Raw genomic sequence first — 8,304 nt, 5'->3', positions numbered from 1 at the left:
CTGTTGGTATGTTCTTGACGTTAAACATGAAAACTCAAGCACCATTGCTTTTTCTGTGTTTTGTAAAATAATAAAACAAGACTCATAGGGAATCAATCTGAATGAAGAAGTTTTTCTTATTCTACAGGCGTTCAATTTAAATAAAAAAACCTATCCATTGCCCATTGAATATCACGTAATGTTTTTAAATCTAACACTATTTCTCTTTCCACAGAACTCAAGAGGATTCCCAGATATGCAGGTGTGTGACCCAGAATATTAAGAGGAAATGGTAATTAAACAATGAAACCTGGTTGAGGTTTGAAAGAAAACACCTCCAGGCACTCACGAGAGTGATAATATCATATATAGACATTAAGCAGATCTGTCAAGGTTGAATTCAGTTTCATCAGCATTTGTTTGTTGAGAGCATTTGTTTGTTGAGAGCATTTCATGTCTGACCCACTGAGCATACCCCTCCATTTTTGGAGAGCTGGAGCTTTGATGGCAAACACTGACGGTTTATTTGGAGCTTCGGCCGGAGAATTCACAAGACATTTCACGGGCCACGAGTTGACCACACGGATGAGATGCCTAACCAATTCTGAAGAACTCTACCCCAGACCCATGTATCTAGCTAGTTCTGAGAGAATAATCAACATTGTGCATAACAAGATATAATCATAACACCTCTCTCCGCTGACGCCAACAGGCAGGAACAGGGAGTCAAAACACTGATAGCACAGCAGCCAAGGTTACAGGTGCGTGTGCTCATTCAGGACAGTTTAAAATGGATAAACTGGGTCACAGTTGGTCATTGGAAAATATTTCCCCAACACAAACAATTATATGTTTTTTGTTTATTTACTTTCTTTAATTGGGTGGAGAGGGGGTTATTTTACTGGGCAGGAAATGTCATGTTTGTGTCTTCATACAATTTACCCTGAATATTTACAACATATACTTTAATAACATATTTTTGAGTTATTAAATAAACACAAAATCAACTATTTATAACAAATCAAGTTTCTCTTTTCCTTTTTTGTGAGATTTCCTGTTTCGCAAAAAAGGAACTCTTTTTGTGAAACAGGAAATCTCATGATTCATTTTTCAAATTAACCTTTTATTTGTTGTACTTTAAAGGTGGGGTAGGTCATTTTGGAGAAACCGGCTTGAGTGCGCTAGAATTTGAAAATACACAACGGGAAAAAATCTGCCACTTCCTTACAGAGCCCTTCCTCCAACACACACGAATGCGCACATGACCAATGAGGGCACGAGATATCCAGTTATTTTAGCCGGGCCGGCTCAGATGATTGGTCGTGCTTTTTACAGCGCCACGGCTTCCACAGGTGACATTTTTGTATGGATTTATTGTCAAAGCATTTAATATATTCATTGCTATCGGGATGTTAAGAGCATTCCATGGAATATAACAAGTGTTTCTGAAATAAATTACATACCCCATCTTTAAGTGACATTTTCAATGCAAGTAGGCCTACTGTACTTAAGTAAAACATGTAGTTACTTTTACATAACTTGATTATTTTCATTTTATGCTACTTGACACTTTGAATCCATTTAGCAGTTTTTACTTTTTACTCCACTACATTTGTTTTACATATTTAGTTACTATTACCATTGCAGATTGACTATTACCATTGCAGATTGAGGTTATTTTTTGTGTCAGAAACGAAACTGAAACAATTCAGAATGAACAAATAGGAGGAGAGACTGAGAGCCAGATCACTCAGAGGATCGCGAGGAGAGAGAGACAAGGTAAGATGCAGCTTGCCAGCCAATCTGAAGTAAAAGTACTCATAATGCAGATTTCATTTCAGAATAATACATATGATATGTTTTGATTATAATTATTGATGCATTAAAGTGTTGTGAAAGCTGGTAAAGGTGCAGCTAGTTTTAATGACTTTGTATACTGCAGTGTTGTGAATTTACTCCAGGTGTAACTAAAGTCTGATTTAAGTGTATATTATATTTCACATCATTAATCCAAATCTGTAAAGAAGCTAAAGGTATTCAAAAATGTTTAGTAAAGTTAAAGTACACCATTTACCTCTAAATTGTAGAGGAATAGAATTACAATTTAAAAACTCAAGTGCAACCTCAAAATCTTACTTAAGTAGCCTACAGTGCTTAAGTAAATTCTTCGTTACTTCCACCACTGATCTTTTCGCCTAGGGCGCCATATCTGGGGGGCGCTGCGCTTGCAGCTCTGGGAGGGAAAAACCCCTGTGATTGTCGCCGCTCTGCCCGCTCATCCTAATTTTCGGCCTTGATGTAACAATATTCATAATTAAGTAAATCTAACACCCTTTTCACCCCGGTTACACTTTTAATTTGCCCTAGACCAGGGGTCTGCAACCTTTTTGACCAAAAGAGCCATTTTGCTCCTTTTTCCCCCAATTTGTTTTGTCTGGAGCCGCAAAACATATTTCATAGCTAATAAAGTTGTATTTATTGTTATATCAGACAAAAACTACAGTTTCTTTGCATTTATTAGGCTATTTATTACATTATATACAACTGTTAACCTCTAATAAGAAACAAAGAACTCCTATAAGGAGAATTACAAATAATACACAGGCCCACTTTAAAATAAATTAAAAACAGCACTTGGGGAGTCCTCTGAACATTTGAAGGAAAAAAAAATATTATTCAAATGGGCCCACTTTGAAATAAATAAAACATATAGCTGCACCCTAAAAAGAGTTAAAGGTAGGGTAGGTAAGAATGGAGAAACCAGCTCTAGTGCGCTAGAATTTGAAAATACACAACCGGAAAAAATAGGCCTCTTCCTTCAGACTTTCTTACAGAGTCCCTCCTCCAACACATACGAACGCGCATCATCAATGAGGCCACGAGATAAGTTTGTGCACAGATGGAAGGCTGACAGGCTGACAGGCTGACAGGCAGGTAGGCCATCCAGTTATTTTAGCCGGGTCGGCTAAAATGATTGTTCGTGCTTTTTACAGCGCTACGGCTTCCAGAGATGAATTTTTGTATGTATTTATTGTCAAAGCATTTCATATATTCATTGCTATCGGGACGTTAAGAGCATTCCATGGAATATAACAAAAAGTGTTTTCTGAAATAAATTACATACCCCATTGAATTATGACTGAAGATCGTCAGCTGTCTTCCTCTCCCGTGTTGTTCCTCGACACGTAAAGGCTGCAGCACCTTTGACAACTTCTCTCTACATATCAAACATACCGGTAAACCAGCATCGTTTGCTGTGAAAGCATATAACTCTGTCCACACAGAATTAAATCCTGTGTTCCTCCGGTACTTTTCTTTGATTTATCCATAGTTCGCTCATCGAGCAGGGGGTCCCCGCGCCAGTGCCTCCAAGAAAAGGCGCTCGCGCGGGACCGTAGCAGGATGTGACGCATATTTTAGTTGACCTAATTAAAACCGTTTTGTTTTTTATTTATGTGTCACAGTATCACCTCAAAATACAAGATACGAAACATTTTCAACCATGCAACAAAATATAAATAGTCCTACAAGTACTTCTATTTTATTTCCTTCTTATTTTTGTCTAAGCTCAAGGGAGCCAGAGCAGAGGGCTTAAAGGGCCGCATGCGGCCCGTGGGCCGCGGGTTGCCAACCCTTGCCCTAGACGATGGGCGCTGTAAGTGATGAAAGTGGGGTGGGTTGGCCCCCACTTTCATCACTTACAGCCAACACTGTGGCTAATCAGGCGTCCGCGGCCAACACCCCCCACCTTCATCACTTACAGCGCCCATCGCCTGATAAGCCAACACTGCTGGCTTATCAGGCGTCCGCAGCTCACAGCCAAAGTGGGCGTGGGAGCGAGCGAGAGAGATAAATGCAATTTATGAAAACAAATATTTTCAATGCACATCTTTATAATTATTGGGATAAACTCAAAATAGCAGTGCTCTGTGACCGGATATAGTTTTTTTCGGCTTAGTGAACGTGTTGCAACATCTATAGAGTACCACAGTGACGCGTCCAAAAACCCGGAAGTAAGTTTATACCTTTATACAGTCTATGGTTGCAACACAGGCCGTTTCTCAATGTCGAGTAGAGCTGCTGCAGAGCCACTACATTTTCAAGTATACTAAGTCATCGAGTGGCGCCGAAGGACTGTTTAAATGCTGTTTAAATGCCCAGCATTCGTTGGCAAAGTCCCTCCCTTTCCGGGGGAGCTTCATGGGACCTTATTTCGGAAAAATTATGTATTGAACTCAATGGGGAGAGAAAGATTATCTTTCGATTCCGTTTGAATCGTGCCACAAATTACACATATGATTTTTTTCAATTTAAAAGATAATTTTGTGTCGTAAAACTGTGAAGTAACACTTTTTTTGGATGAAACCGCTCAATGAACTACATCTCCCGTCTCGCACCACACAGCAAGACGCCCGTCACGTTAAAACATTTCACTTCTTTCGTTTAAAGTATTAAACGAGGTGAAAATCACTATGTATGTTGAGAGCTGTACATACACAAAAGGAGTTAGTCGGTTCCGTAAGAGCCAGCATGCGGGACCGGGATTCAGGGATTTTTAGTCTTTCTAGTTGCATATTTTTCATCGTCTTATATTTCAACAGTTTTACGACAAATTGTGACTTTTTTTACATGGAAATTATTATTTAAGATTGACAAACATCATATGTGTGTGTAGCCGGTCTGGGCCTACTTCTCAGCAGACCCTTGCTACGACTCTGCGTTGTGTTGTGCGTGTTTGATGGACAAGGAGATTCGGTTGTTGTCTTTAACCGAAACTGTGGCGTATTTATTCCTCTGCATGAAGTAAACACAATAATGCAGCAGCATTAATAAACATGGACGTCTGCAACACACCAGTCTCAGTCTGCCATACAAACAACTGAGAGACTAGTCCTTATAAAACATTCAGATATCAAATCTGTCACAATAGATCACAATACACTGTACAATTACAGTTACACTGGAAATGTATACACCACCGGCTAATTAGTATTTTTAGACATGTAAATAAAACAATAAAATAAACACATAGTACAAAACACAATAGACCAAAACATGGGAGCAACAAACATACCTGCATGAAGTAAACACAATAATGCAGCAGCATTAATAAACATGGACGTCTGCAACACACCAGTCTGTGGTGGGGAAAAGACGCCATTAAACATGCTGCAGGTGCTGTGTGTGAGTCCTCACAAGTGATGCTAAACAGTACACTAAACTAAAAGTTTGCTAAAACACTCAAACTTCTGCAAAACAACTACACAGCAACACATTAGCACCATGGAATGATATTATAACCTTGTTTCACAGTTTAAGATTATATAAACACTGTAAACATAATTTAGAACAGAAATCTACAAAGAGCACATGACAAACTCTCCTCACCTCAGTCTGCCATACAAACAACTGAGTGAGAGAGGGTGCAACGCAGGTAGATGACGTCACTGCCGAAAGTGAAGACTTCAAAATAAAAGCATTAGCTCCCAAAACGGTCTTTTGTAGTAAACATACCAAAATAAAAGTGACAATAAATAATATTGGAACAATAAAATAAAACGTGAGGGATTATTGGTGGAATGCATTCCTGTATATTTATATACCTGCTACATGTGTTCAAACGGGATAGAAAGATACGTTTCCTCTCTCCATTTACTTTAATACATAATTTTTCCGAAATAAGGTCCAATGGGGTGGAAGTAGATGGGCGTGACTTCGCCTCTCTATACTCTCCTATAGACTCCTCGGTCCTCCGGTAGTGACCCGGAAATGGATTTCAGCGCGTCATGTTGAAGGACATCTAATTTCTCTAAATGCACATCGAGGACCGAGGACCGAGGATCGAGCATCGAGCATCGAGGAGGCTCTCTGGAGGAGCTATAACCGAGGATACACTGATGGGTCCTCCACGGTCCTCCACGGCTCCTTCGCGGATGCATTTCCGGGAACGGTGGAGATGTGACGCACGGCCGGACTTATCTCAGCCAATGACAGCTCTGCATGCATCCCCTAGATATTATTTTAGTAACTGCTTTCATCGCGACGCAATGTTTACAGTGAGAACAGCTGTGAGGTCCGTGCAGAAAGCAGAGCAGTGTGTAACATATATATCACTCAGTATAACAGGCCTACATTACTCTCTGTATTTGTATTCTGTGGTTTAGTAGATATCTACAAACAAAGAGTCGATATTTTTCTAAGACCATAAGTATGTATGTGCGTGTTGTACAGTGTGTAGATGCGGCGGACAGACGGGTCTCAGTTGGTTTGGTGCCCTATGCTTACTTTTAATACTTGTAAATAACAACAAGTCCTCCAACTCATACAACCTAATGGGTCGATTGTTCAAGCGCTTGTTAATACGACCTATACCACCCGTTGAATGCAAACGTTACCGAGGGTCGTTTATTAACAAATAACCCTCTCTGTAAAATCCTAAATTATAGGATAGTTTGGCCATTAAAATGCTTTTTGATTAGATTTAGCGAGAAGTGTATGTTGTACTCTTAGAATCCACGTCCAGTCGATATGTAGGATCTATAGTTTGATAGATATTACGAAGATGATTTGAGGTATGAGGCAGCTTCCATGTAAAGTTATGGGTTGAAAACAGTATTTCCGGTCTCGACATTTTCATAATAAAACCAATGATCAAATTATTTAACAGTAATATCTGCAGTACTCATCCAGTAAAAAACATCAGTTTATCCTTGTTAATTATACGACATTTATTGGTTTAAATTGTGTACAATGCTTTTGTGTTTTTCCCATAGGTTTTTGTCTTTCGATTCTGTGGGACACATTTATTTTTTCAGGGGTTTTGATAGGCTAAAACCTCTAACTACACCCATAATCCTGGATGTTTTAGCCGCATTGCACGTTGGGATATGGTGTTTATGTGATATGAAATCGGAAAACACTTAAAAAAAATAAAAATAATACTTTATTCCGAGCGTTCTTGCTTTTGTCTTTGGAATTCATCACAACGGCATGTTGAATGTTGGAGTGGCAGTGCGACAAGGTTACGCTGAGCGTCAACAGCACTTTGAAATGGAATGGAACCACGACAGACTATCCAAAACTGGAATCGGACGGGTCCAGACTTTAGTTACACCTGAGTCAAATTCAGGGAAGGTGATTGCACTTTGTCAGACTTAATATGTATCTGTGGATACCCCCAACGGTTTTTTCTTATTCAAAAGAAGACCTTAACTTAAAGTATTCTTTAATGTTTAAATAAAGCCTTATTAGTTTGTCTGTTTTGCACATCCTTCTATTAATATCTTTGGACGTCCTGCACTAAACGGTTTTATTGTAGAAATCACTACGGTATCTTCTTGATATTATCTATTCTATATTTCTATCATTGACCTTCTACTTTCCCCCTATGAAAGTATGTTCTCTTAATATTTTTTTCATCAAATATAAATATATATATATATATATATATATATATATAATTTCAACAAAATATATCTTAATTTCAACAAAATATAACATTATTTCCAAAAAAAAAAAATTCAATAACGTTTTTTAACCACTAGGTGTCCCTTTCTATCAGCTGTGCACCGTTATGTTGATACTGCAAGGAAACGTATTGTGTGAAAAGAAATGTAAGATGTTGTGTAATTGCTGATATATTTATGATTCACGTCATATTCAGTTTCGGCGGCACTTCTTCCTGTTTGTCCAGAAGTCTTCTAGTCAAGGCTCTATAAATAAATATCTACGGCAGATATGTAATATTTAATGCAGCCGAACCGTGTATTACAATGCCGTTATGTGATGACTTCCAAAGAGAAAAGAGAGATATCTATAACAAATATTATGGCAACCCAATAGTAGTTGGGGCATTTTACATTAAAACAAATGTCAATAGTTGTGATATTTCAAGTGGTGTACAAACCGATTGACGTCATCATCTGTTGTTATCCCCCCCCCCCCCCCCCCCCCCCCCTTTAGGTGTGTGAATACTGCTGCAGTACATTTATGGCGCATTAGCATCAAGAGAAGAACACACTCTCCTCTTTTTAAAGTCTTAGCTTACCGTCATGGAGTCGACAGTGGAGGAAAGAGTTGAAAAGCTCAAGCAACTGCTATCATCAGAGGATTTGTCACAAAACAATAAGTCCCAAAAGATGCAACTATTCTCTTTTTTGGCGACTTTAAACGCATACGATCCTGAGGCCTACCTCGTGATGTCTGAGTGTGAACAGATCCTCAGACCACTTGATCCCATCCATGGCGGACCCCCCTATGAAAAACAAATGGAGCCTTTCATTGACTTTATCAACATATCCGGTCCGCCTGATCACAAATGTTCGA

This window comes from Notothenia rossii (genome assembly GCF_949606895.1).
Source record: "Notothenia rossii genome assembly, chromosome: 3".
Lineage (NCBI taxonomy): Eukaryota > Metazoa > Chordata > Actinopteri > Perciformes > Nototheniidae > Notothenia > Notothenia rossii.
The sequence above is the reverse complement of the archived record's forward strand: the minus strand, read 5'-3'. Positions refer to the sequence as shown.